We start from the raw sequence: 12,582 nt of genomic DNA, 5'->3' as shown, positions 1-12,582 counted from the left end.
AATAAAGACAAAAACCAATTATAAAAGAAACTAACTTGCGTCTTGAAAAAATTGAAACCGGGGAAAAATTTCTTTTTTTAAAATTTTTTTCTTCCTTTTTACTTTCCTTTAAAACGATAAATTTAATAAAAAAAAGAAATCCTATTTTCACAAAAGGGGTTACCGGGAAATAAAAAAAATTTGCAGGGTTTTTCCCTAAATTACTTTGGGCTGATTTCCGGGAAATATGCCCGGGAAACGCCCCCCCCAAATTTTCAGGGTTTCAATCGGAACTTGGTTACTATCATTAATCCCAAGAGTAAAGGGGAAAAGGGCCCAAAAATTACGATTGACACATTGCAGCGGAAACATTTGATTGGTTTTCCCCTTCCCTTTATTTCACTAACAAAAGTAAAAGGAAAACCCCCTAACCGGAAAACCTTTTCCAAAACAAAAGGCTTTTTCAGCCGTTGGGAAACCCAAAAAAATACAAAAATAAAAAAAAATAATTTATTTTTTTTTGAGGGGGTATATTTCGAATTAAATTTTAAATCGAATGTGCTGGAAGCTATAAGTCAAGTCAAGTCAAATTCTAGTCAGATTACTAGTCCGACGCGTGAACCACTTTGCCATGCCATCACTTTTGTTGTTTTATACACTTTATTCCCGCAAACTTAGCTGTTTATCATGAAGATATTACGACATTGAGTTTTGCTAAAATTTATAATGGAAAGTATGACTTGAAACAAGAAAAGCGATTTCCATATTTGTCTAAAACATCTAGCTTTCATAAAAAAGCCTTAATTTTGTAATTTAGTAGTAGTAGGTAGTAGTAGGTAGTAGGTAGTAGTAGTAGTAGTAGTAGTAGTAGTAGTAGTAGTAGTAGTAGTAGTAGTAGTAGTAGTAGTAGTAGTAGTAGTAGGTAGTAGTAGTAGTAGTAGGTAGTAGTAGTAGGTAGTAGTAGTAGTAGTAGGTAGTAGTAGTAGGTAGTAGTAGTAGTAGTAGTAGTAGGTAGTAGTAGTAGTAGTAGGTAGTAGTAGTAGGTAGTAGTAGTAGTAGTAGGTAGTAGTAGTAGGTAGTAGTAGTAGTAGTAGGTAGTAGTAGTAGGTAGTAGTAGTAGTAGTAGGTAGTAGTAGTAGGTAGTAGTAGTAGGTAGTAGTAGTAGTAGTAGTAGTAGTAGTAGTAGTAGTAGTTAGTAGTAGTAGTAGTAGTAGTAGTAGTAGTAGTAGTAGTAAAAAAGCCTTAATTTTGTAATTTAGTAGTAGTAGGTAGTAGTAGGTAGTAGGTAGTAGTAGTAGTAGTAGTAGTAGTAGTAGTAGTAGTAGTAGGTAGTAGTAGTAGGTAGTAGTAGTAGTAGTAGGTAGTAGTAGTAGGTAGTAGTAGTAGGTAGTAGTAGTAGTAGTAGTAGTAGTAGTAGTAGTAGTAGTAGTAGTAGTAGTAGTAGTAGTAGTAGTAGTAGTAGTAGTAGTAAAAAAGCCTTAATTTTGTAATTTAGTAGTAGTAGGTAGTAGTAGGTAGTAGGTAGTAGTAGTAGTAGTAGTAGTAGTAGTAGTAGTAGTAGTAGTAGTAGTAGTAGTAGTAGTAGTAGTAGTAGTAGTAGTAGTAGTAGTAGTAGTAGTAGTAGTAGTAGTAGTAGTAGTAGTAGTAGTAGTAGTAGTAGTAGTAGTAGTAGTAGTAGTAGTAGTAGTAGTTAGTAGTAGTAGTTAGTAGTAGTAGTAGTAGTAGTAGTAGTAACCACATTTCTATAGCACTCTTTTCATAAATAATAAATGTTCAAGAGTGCTTTACATAAATCCGATAAAACATAATCATATATATATATAAGACATAATGTACAACATTAATTAGTAAACAACAATTATGATAATCTAAAACCAATAAAGGATGGTAAGAAATACAGACACATTTAGTTTAAAATCAAGGCTCAATTAAAATTAACACTGATAATATAGCAAAAGTAGTACATGTATGATGATTTATGAACTAACGTCCATAGAACTTTATGAAATAATGTGTTTTGAGAGCTCTCTTAAAACATGGCAAGGTATTACAGTCTCTAATGTCAGGTGGTAACGCGTTCCATAATTTCGCTGCGGCTGTCTGGAAGCACCTGTCACCATATCGTACTGTCCGAGATTTAGGCACAACTAATGTCATTGAGTTATTCTGGGACCTCAGATTTCTGACTGGGATGTACACGTCTATCATGTCTTTTATATAGGCTGGTGATTGATCGATGAGGGATTTATATATATAAGTCAAAATTTTATATTCGACCCGATACTCTACCGGAAGCCAGTGAAGTTCACGTAAGATAGGTGTTATGCGGTCATATTTGAGTGTTTTGGTCACAATTCTAGCTGCTGTATTTTGAACATGTTGTAACTTGGTCATTGACTGCTTAGAGACTCCATATAACAGTGCATTACAGTAGTCTAACCTAGCAGTAACAAGTGAATTTACTAGAGATTTGGTTGCTTTAACAGTAAGATAGGGTCTGATGTGACCGATTTGTCTTAATTGTGCATAACAGTTCCTACAGACATTATTTACATGTTGTTCCATCCTCATGTTCGAGTCAAGAAATGCACCAAGATTGCGCACACTAGATGATTGGCTAATTTTCGAACCGTCGACTGTTACTGTAACATCTGAAACAGGTTGTGCGTTATGTTCAGATGAGTAGATGATCAACTCTGTTTTGTCGCCGTTTAGCTTCAGTAGTAGTAGTAGTAGTAGTAGTAGTAGTTGTAGTAGCACTACAATATTCTTCTTGATCATCTTCAAATAAACGTCAGTCTATTCTTCTACTTTTCTGTCTCATTACCATATTAATAATATTGATAGTATACACGAAATATTGAGATCTGATCCAATAGGAAAACCTTTTAAACATACTTTTTTGAAAATTAAACGTTTGAAATTTTTACTCAAAACGAAAAAGAAATACCCAATATACTGTTAAAAATTCAATCGCCTATTCTTTCTTTTTTTGTGTTGTTGTCAGATTACATTATTTACTAAAAGTAAGCGATATATGTTTTGTTTGTAAAGGTAAAAAAAGATATTTACATAATAAGGATCTATTGGATCAAGCGTGCGCCTATTACGTAGTTGGATCGAGTCCCGGTAACTGTAATTAAAACGTCAAAGGTGAAGCGGCAAGTTATAGTAAAACTTTTCAAACCGACTGAACAGGTTATGTATGCCGAGCTCAAATTTCTAAATCAAAACAAATGTTTCCCCCTTTTTTGTCTCTTGATTTATAAGTATTCCAATATGATTTTCTGCTAGTCAACAATTATTGAAACATTTTGGAATGTTTGACATGAGCTGTTATGTGTATATTTAGAAACTGGAATATATTAAGATTGTTTTTATGAAACTTTTATAATAAACAAAAGTATCGTTTTACAATTTATGACAGTTGGTTATGATATATATTTAGTTGACAGTGTTAATATTTTACATTGGCTTCAACCAACACATATTTTTTTCAAAAACACTTGGTATAATTTGGCTGCTTGAGACTTGTAAATCAAAAGAGTGTACGATTTATGTTAAAAATATTTGGTACGTATGACTTCATTTACTGCTATTTCAGTCTCTTCAGTGTCCGCATCATAGTACATGTATAAAAGTTTTATACTGGATAATATAACGTTTATACATCAATCTTAAATTCTCAAGTCAGCGGATCATAATCATGTACATGTCAAATTATATCAACATAATAACATGTAAAACATATTATAAGTTTGAATCATTCTATGTTAAATCGAATTTACAGATATATAAAACATGCAATTTCTATTGTACATTTTTATTTCGGTCATTATTTATGGACTGAAATATGAATTGTATTTATTTCCTTAACATATAATGTGAATTGTTTTTGTTCGGAAGTATTAATTTGACCAAATCTTATTTAAATTATCCAAAGCATTCCTGTTGATTTTAAAATAATTATACATATATGAATGTAAATTTTCTATCATCAGACAATGGTGTGGGGAGGAACCTGGGGTAATGGTGGATTTGGTAACACGGGTGGAAGGTAAGTTGTTTTCTTATGCTCTGACGCGTGTTCTTTCGTTTACAATATTATGTTGTTTAGCTTCCTTTACAACAATTTAGTCTGCCATGTCAATCAACATCTAAAACATATAGCAAATAGTACTAAAAAACTTCTAGTTTAACGCTTTCAAGGGTGGCTTTTTCTATGGTGCATGGTTTTTCTTGTTTTCTGTTTGTAAGTGAAAAGAAGAGAACAAGTCTATTTGGTTTGTGGTGAAATACCACTAGTCTATTTGGCAATTTGCGAAACGGAGAGAAACTAATTTGACTCATAGCGAATAAATTAAGTTAAAATAAAGTTTTTTATGAATTGTTAATATGTTATAGCCGCCGATCGGCATGTATATGTTTATGCAAATATAATATTTGACTTGTTGTTTTACAGCCATAACAGTCACAGCCATAGGCACCCAAATGGTCAACACGTACATCATTGTAGCGCCCATCACGTGGTTTTCGGGGGACATGGAGTGTTCGGGACTCATTATGAAGAACATTGCCCTGGATGTCGTAGAGATAGATCGCTTCATTCATGGAACAGTAGCCATAAAGGAAGTGCAGCTCTTGGTCTCTTGTCGCTGTTTTACGGTGGAAAATTAGCCAGGAAAAGCTTGTGGGACTGAAAACGTGAATAAGGTCATTTAGAGAAGAGTTTTATTAAGCTTTATACAAAACTTGAGAACGAACCTTATTCATTCACGTACTGTTCATAACATTTGACAGATTTACTTCTATCATTGATTTGTCGTTGCCGTAACAACTCCGTACTTCGGAATTCTACAATCTTATAATCTTGTCTGTATGTGTAAATGAAACGATTTGATATTGCAAAATATAATATACATGTATGACATGTATAATGAAAATATGTCTCACCTAGACATTATTTATAAATGAAGAACTAAACTAGTATTCATTCATATTTTACAGAACAAATTCTTTTATTCACTGTATGTATGCCCCGTTTGTAGAACGTAAGAAACTATTATAAAATGTGTCGTGTCTTCTTTTTTGTAGTTTGGAACGTTTTCAGCAATACCATTTAATAACCTTTACATTTCAAACGGAACTAAAAAGATACGAATGAGATACAAATTTATTATATCAAAAATCGATTCTGATTTTCATGCTGATACAAAACTCACCTTTTTATTTCATGCTATACATGTGACTGATTTGTTTATTGTATGATTACAAACTTCTTTGTAAACATATCATGTTATTAAATGTTTGATTCAAGTGTTGTTGGGCTTTTGTTGCCGTTATTGTTTTGATTTTACAAAAAAATAAACCCTCAAACTATAAAAAGTTACTTTTTATATTTGTAATGTTTTTTTATCAAAATGAAACAGTGTTGTATCCGTTGTTTCCAGCCCTTACAAAAATAAAAAAAATGAAGTGTTTTTTTCTTCCATTGGTATATTCATTGTCTTTGTTTTGTTTTAATTTCCCATGTTGCAAATCTTTTTATCAATTTAAGTCGAACTCGCTTATTTGTTATTGCCTAACATTATTATTTGAAGTTCTAAAATTGTTTCCTAGTAATTAAAATATTGAATTGAGGAAAGCGTTGTTGCATCCCGTAATAGAACTTTTGAAACTTCCAGTCCATGTAGCGGAAAGAAACAGGAAGGAATGCTTTTCAATATTTTTGTCATATTGAAACAGCGTTGTATCCGGATCCCTTGTTGATGATAATGATTGTACTTATGGTAATGCTTATGGTGTTGATATGATCATTACATTAATAATGATGTTCTGATGATGATAATGAGGACAATGATGATTACGATGTTGCTAATGATGTAGTGCTAATCACAATGTCCTGATGATGATGATGATGAAGATATTGACGAATAAAGCCCCACACTGTATCCGTTGACAGCAGTATGCAGAGTAACAAAGCCTTCTTGTGTCTGAATAAATAAAGATTCAATTTATCGTTTTCACTTTACAGAGCTACAGTATTTGACTATATCATACGCTTTTATTGCCTTCTAAAAGAGATGACACGACGTAATTCTACCTATTTACAAATTATATATTCGTCATGGTGTTACTTATACCGTCATTATTATTTGTACATCTCGTTATATAGGTATATCATTACGTAATATAGATATATCATGTTCGAATTATGATAAGGACACCAGTAATTAGTATTGCAACTTTAAGAATTTACAAAAAAGAAACCCAGAGAACCTTGAATACATTCAAACACGGGACCACGGTACAGACATTTCGACTTTTCAGTTCGATTTTGCGCAGGTGAATAAGAAATGTGAAATTATTAACATAAAACAAACCTCCTTTGTGTTACTTTTGACCAATTCTTCACGGGTTTTGAATGCTTTTGAAACATATTTTATCTAACTTCTTTGTAATAGTATCCATTGAAAATAGAAAAGAAAGTAGTTTTCCATTATACTAAAGAAAAGTTTTTGTTGTTCGATATTGAATTACTGATATATCGTCATACTCTGAAAGTTAAAACAATGACTGTAATAGTATTATTGGGCCTTTAGTTACATTTATTTTCATTGTATTACATACTTGCTATTTTAGGTATTAGATCATTTAATTGAAGAAATAAAAGGAATGTGCATTTGGCTAATATATTAAATGAGTGAAATTAACTGGCATGTAAAGAGGTAAATAAGTTGCATTAAAGTTCTGTTAAAGATATATTTTATCAAAGGAAATGCATGTCTGATATTTTGCAATTCATAAAAATAATTGTGTCCAATATTCATAATAAAAAAAAAACAATGTGATATTAAAGTGATAGTTAATCTGTTATATTAATTGACATCATATATTTCAACTGGTAAGGTACTTTTATGGTCTATCTTACACGATAAAACGATAATGATAATGATTGAAATACAATAGCCGAAAATTAGAAGTAAATAACTACTAATAAAATAAAGAGAAAAAATATATTCTTATGACAATACTCTGTAAAAGTTATTATTTTAATAAGCTAAAAAAGAAATAAAATGGTTGAAAATGTGTTATTGAATCATCTGAAATATTAATTATTACAGCAAACATTATCAGAAACATGGGCTGGGGTGATGACAGCTTCCGAGGAGGACGATTTGGGAACGGAGGGTGGAAGAGAAGGTATTTACAGATTATTTAATGACATAACATTATTTTGTTTTTATCTCCTATTCCTTGTATAGCTAACATATTAATTTAGTGATTCTATCTGCAAACAATATCTTTAACACTTACAAGTAAAATATTGAATATCTCAATGGCAGCACCGACCTAGTCGTTCAGGTGACTGCCTTTCGTCCTAAAAATCATGGGTTACAACCAGTCTGGGGTGGTCACGCACATGTTTCAATCATTTGGCAGCAGAACAGTCATGTCTGTTCCAGGAATCGGATTCGAAATTGTTTAAATAAGCTTCAATCTTTAATCGCTATCAACAAATATGCTTTAAAATTAAATGTTTGAAATAAATTTGTTAAAAATGAATAATTTATTTTTTACTAATATTTATTCTTTGTTTACTGGAGTCTTTTGTGGTTCTTTGTCAATTATAACAAAACAGATCTAAATATTTTGATTTATTAAAATGCATTAATTAAAATAGCATTTTAAATGAAATATGGTAAAACAGAATTATATGCAACGATTCAAAATAAATACTTTTCTTGGTTTAAAGTAAAGTAGAGTTGTTAATGTGTTAATTGCATATCATTTTAAATTAGAAAATGTTTTTTCACTTATAGAATACACTACAAAAATTCAGGACTAACGTTTATGTACAAACTGTTAAAATAGAATGATTCATTGCAGTCACAGTAACGAAGATCCTCAAGGACAACATCTAAACACATGTGTCGCCTGCAATACTGGTTTTGGTCACACCGGCGTGTTTGAGAAAAACTATGACGACAACTGTCCAGGGTGCAGATACGACAGGTCAATGAGACGACAAGACAGTACAAGTTCGAACACATCCGAGGTTGTCACCATTGGATCTCTATTTGTTAAACCTGAAAAATCACCATCCGGGAAGCCCGCACAATCTTTCTTCTCATCGACAAGGCCGACCAAGTTAGCCAGCAAAAGTCTTTGGGATTAGATTGAATTACTCGTTGATTCGCATGACCGTTGACTTTAATTAAAAAAAATATCCAACTTTATTGCTTGTTTTGTACTGTATGAAAACTTTTAATTGTATCAACTGTGTCTGACAATCTTATACACATAAATGTTCTCGGATATTGTTTGTATCGTTTTATTATTGATTAGTTAAAGCGTGTTTTCTTTTTTCTATTGTATTGTTACATAATTAATAAAATTAGATACAAATTCTTTAACAAAGTATTTACTATGAATGCCATTTTCATTCGTTCTATTAATCAAATTTACGCTTTAATGGAATACGACTTGAACGTAAATAAAAAGCAAAGAAAAATAATGGACGGCAAATTAAAACAATTATAAATAATAAGGCAATAGATGATTCTCTCATTTCCTTTTAAAAGTTGTATGCGATGTTTCTTTTTTTTAGCACTTTGATTTATTTTTGACAATTCAACTTTGATTATCTATATAAATAAAATTGAAGCATCTGAAGATTTTCTTTTGATATATCTTACATTTTAGCATAACTTAATACCAAAAAATTCATGGAATATTAAATATAATTAACTTTGAGAGCAATGGAAAACAAAAGAGAAGTCGGACATGTAGAATACAAATTGATCAAATGACTACTGCGTTCGGCGGAAATATCGAATCTGATTTTTATTTTGATCATATACATTCAGACTATGGGATTAAAGATCAATTTAAAGCTAATGGCACGGATAATGTTCTTTTAATTATTTAAAGTGACATTATGTCCATCCAATTGTACAAAGTGAGTGAACGGGCGAAGATCAAAATAAGTTTTCGTTTTGACATTATACCTTTAAATTTAATAATTAAGTTCGCATAAACAATCAATAAGGCACAGATCCAATCAAAATTTCTGTAAATATCCATTAGAATTTACATATAACGCTTAGATTATAAAAAAGAGTGGGGCAGTCTTTTTAAATTTTAGGCAGATTTATGATTTTATTCTAAAGATTTTACAATATCAACTGTTGGTCAAACACCATTCTGACAGTCAATCTTTTGAAATATTAAGTCAATTCAGCTCAACTTGACTATGAAAATATGATCATAATGTCACTTTAAGATACTCTTATTTGCTGCTTAGTTATGAAATAAGACGTAAATTGCTTTGTGTTTAAAGAACCAGTTAAAATGTTCCCATGTCCAAACAGTTCAATAATTACAAGAACACGAACTATTATCAGGTTAGTATTCAAATGTAACAGGTCTAATGATTACTAACAGCCACGCTTACATTTTCAAGTTTAATGGTATAAATGTTTAAAGTTGGTCTAATGCCAATTCTTTTACAGATAAAAATAGACCTCATATCATGAATTTCTACGAAAACGAAATTCTATCTTTATATACTGGTGCAAAATGAGCTGTTACCTTTGAAAATAGATTGTAGCATAATAATAATGAACTTTATTACGAAGGTATGTTACTTTTCCAGACCAAAGAATGACTCTTTCAGAGATAAAAATAGAACTCATATCATGATTTTTCCACGAAAACAAAATTCTATCTTTGTATATTGGTACAAAATGAGCTGGTTTCTTTATATAGAAATTAAGGTCAGCCATTCAGACTAAAAAACGACTATTTAGACAATGTGTGTGACGTTTCGCTGTAATGCTTGGTTTGCTCATTGATTTATTTTATAGTAGAATGTATCTCATATGGCGGACCATATAGCACTTGCAGAACATAACATATTGGATTTTGCACTGTTAAAATCTGAGCTTATAACACGAATTTTTCGAATTTATTTTGTCTACAAATACATGCAAATACGCCATAAAGTTCAAGTTCAGACAGTTCCTATCGCATGTTCACCATGCACTGATAAAAGGACAAATGCCATTCAGGTGTAACAATATTTCCCATCATAATCAATGCCGCAATGGAATATGATCGTAGATAACGATTAATTATAATCAAGTTATAATCATAAAGCAGGTGTCGTTTTCAAATATGTCGAAAACTGATACAAGTTAATTGTTTAATGTTAAGTATATTTTTAAATTACTAAAAGTTACTGCCTGAATAGTTTATGTTTATGATGAAATAAATACGTTTTGACAATATCACGTTAATTCAAGTTGTTTATGTTTAAGTAGTCCGTTCAATAATCTGTTAAAGTTTTCTTCCATAATCACAATTTGTTTTGGAATGCTCAGACAAAATTAAGGAACTTAAAAATCGTGAGTTTAATATTTTATGCATTACTAAATAAAATATATTGACACGTGAATTGCTATATATATTTTTGTTTTACGAATATGTAGTTCACGTCCATTTATAAAATGCATGCGCGGTTTGTAAAACCAGTCAAACAAATATCCGTCAAATTAAATAGAATAAAAAATCTCGTACATATTTAGTTATAAAGTGTTATTAAGTGTTGAAGTGCATCAAATAATAAATGCAGCTTACATGGGAGTAGAGGAAAATTTCAACACGAATTTGTTTGATATCAGACTATACTTGCTTAAACTTTGTCAATATGATTATATTTAGAATTTAGTAATCTTCTTATATAATAAGCAGAAAAAAAGAACAGTCAACACTTGTTTTTAAATCAATATTAAAAACTTGCGATGAACGCAAACTTTATAATGTTCTAAATAAATATATATTGACTCAAAAATTGAACAATTTCGTATGTTTTTCCATTTCTAATTAGAAAATATTCAACTTTATAATAGGTTTATATTATTTTATAGTTTAAAACAAAAACAGCTGACACATACTTATCACCATGCCCTGGGGAAGTGGAGGTCTCAACTCAAATCGTTCTAAAGGCACGCATTCGTCATCATGTTTCGTAGGAAAATCTGGATTTGGAAGCTCAGTAAGGTTCAGTAAGAACTGTCCAGGATGTGAAAGACAGAGGTCCATGATGCGACCAGGAAGAGAAAATAAACAATTTACTGTTCTCAACATCGTTAAAATATTCAAATAAAATTCATTATTGCAAACTCAGTAAGAACTAAGTGTTAGAGTTAACCAACAGAAAAAATTAAAATATGGATTTTAAGAATTCAATAAATGTTGTGATATTTTAGAATTTTAATAAAAATCAAGTTTGAAAACAATCTTTTCTTTATTTTCTACTGTTCATATGCTATCACATGTTAAGGCCTTAGTGCATTAGATTACTGTGCAGGGTGAGAATCCTCAAATATGTTATGGTATGTGCTATGAAAAATATAGATAATAGTTTCTTTGGTTTGGTAATGGATAAACAGGAGATTTTCTTATGAATAAAATATGCGGGAAGTAGAACAGAAAAATGACATCAATTTCTTTCGCTCAGTTTTAATGAATAGTAAAGTGTACACCAAAGATATCCCTCAAACAAATTTGACATTTATGTGCAAATTCGTATTCACCAAATATTCAAATGCCCCCGTTGAGCCGGTGAGCTATGGAAGTACCGTATGAAAATTATGTGATACAAATATATCCTTTTAGTAATCTGATCTCAAGTTAATAAAAAAAGGATAAATATCTCGTAAATAATACTTATCTTATTCATCTGGAATAAATTATTTTTGAATTTTCTATTCAAATTACAAATATAAAAGTATCAAAATAAAAGTCTATCTCAACTTGACAAAACAAATACATGTATAAAAATATTTTACATATTTGCTCTTCAACAATTTGGAATATGTTTTTGTTTAATTATTTTATAAGATATTAAAAGAAATATATAAATTGTGTTAGTGAAAGATCGAACTACATTAATTCTGGATGTACACCAACCACAAGTGTAACTTTTATATTTTACATTCAAGGATAAATTATAATTATATATATATATAATAACAAATATACATGACATGGTTTTCGTGGTCTGACTATTTTAACTGAGACTTTCTTCTTTGTGGCGTAACAATGTTCAGACTGACATATAATTATTTGTGTTACTGTTTTTACCCCTTAACACGAAGTTCACAAATATTAATGTGCTTATAATAATTCTGTACTTTTTTTAACAGTGGGTGTATTTGCGATGCTCTTACCATATCTTTTTATGCTATTCTTGGGTTCGGCTACAGTGAAATTGTATTTTGATACATTGTAATTTGACTTATATTACCATAAATATGAATTTAAAAAAATTGTACAATTTCAGTAATCTTCTAAAAAGCACGATCCATTTGTATCAATAACTTTAGTATTTATATGCAAAATGCATGTAAATAACATTGTCATTGAAAAAGTTTCAAAATTGCTAAACATTCTGTAATAGAATAAAATAAATAAAACAAATATAAGCAAACGTACGATTTACCACTTTTGTTTTATCCTCTTTCCGTTACATGTTCATTGACCTATTCATTTGATATAAAATAAGAAACGATCTTGCAGTGCCTTGGACACCAGACG

General features: G+C 30.5%; 2 long non-coding RNA genes across 2 annotated transcripts; both read left to right on the top strand.

Moving 5' to 3' along the window:
* Positions 1-3,291: 3,291 nt before the first annotated feature.
* LOC132743474 (uncharacterized) lies at positions 3,292-5,364 on the top strand. Its single transcript, XR_009627579.1, has 3 exons — positions 3,292-3,552; positions 3,981-4,036; positions 4,442-5,364. It is a non-coding gene; the product is annotated as an uncharacterized LOC132743474 (long non-coding RNA).
* Positions 5,365-6,557: 1,193 nt separating this feature from the next.
* Positions 6,558-11,282, top strand: LOC132743473 (uncharacterized). The gene is made up of 4 exons (XR_009627578.1): positions 6,558-6,707; positions 7,104-7,182; positions 7,870-10,191; positions 10,911-11,282. It is a non-coding gene; the product is annotated as an uncharacterized LOC132743473 (long non-coding RNA).
* The last annotated feature ends 1,300 nt before the right edge of the window (positions 11,283-12,582 follow it).

The sequence above is a fragment of the Ruditapes philippinarum genome, unplaced genomic scaffold (genome assembly GCF_026571515.1).
Source record: "Ruditapes philippinarum isolate M1 unplaced genomic scaffold, ASM2657151v2 ctg483_1_1_1_1, whole genome shotgun sequence".
NCBI lineage: Eukaryota > Metazoa > Mollusca > Bivalvia > Venerida > Veneridae > Ruditapes > Ruditapes philippinarum.
Note: the sequence above shows the minus strand (reverse complement) of the source record. Positions and strands in the feature narration are given on the sequence as shown.